Raw genomic sequence first — 407 nt, 5'->3', positions numbered from 1 at the left:
TTTTTCCCCTTACTTGTCAGCGCGATCAGCAGTGACCGTGACTTTTAGCTCAAGGTGAGACAGGCAGGAAGTGATTTGCGTTTTTACACACTCGGTATCTCCGTCAAGTATTTTTTTTCTGTCTTTTTTATAATCTCCGATGCTTGTCCACCCTACATCCATTTATATGGGAATGGATTACTTATAGGTGTTGGACGCGTGGGAGATTCAGATGCGTCGTTCCCTGACTAGTGGTGGTATCTCTGAAAAGTGGCGGTAATGCACTTTTTGAAGAAAAAATCTTTTTTTGATATAACATCCCAGGAGTTGAAATTAAGAGGGATTTATATCAACTGGATAAATATGCGAAGCTGGTTAATGTGTGACCCTGATAAGGCGTCTGTCGCCTCGCCCAGGCCGTAGGGAGT

The 407-nt window shown here is 43.2% G+C and overlaps 1 protein-coding gene across 6 annotated transcripts in view; it reads left to right on the top strand.

The window, feature by feature from the left end:
• LOC119590810 (hormone receptor 4-like) overlaps window positions 1–407 on the top strand; it is a 115,290-nt gene that overhangs the window by 105,001 nt on the left and 9,882 nt on the right. The window lies entirely within an intron of this gene.

The sequence above is a fragment of the Penaeus monodon genome, chromosome 27, assembly GCF_015228065.2.
Source record: "Penaeus monodon isolate SGIC_2016 chromosome 27, NSTDA_Pmon_1, whole genome shotgun sequence".
Taxonomy (NCBI): domain Eukaryota; kingdom Metazoa; phylum Arthropoda; class Malacostraca; order Decapoda; family Penaeidae; genus Penaeus; species Penaeus monodon.
The sequence above is the reverse complement of the archived record's forward strand: the minus strand, read 5'-3'. Positions and strand labels throughout refer to the sequence as shown.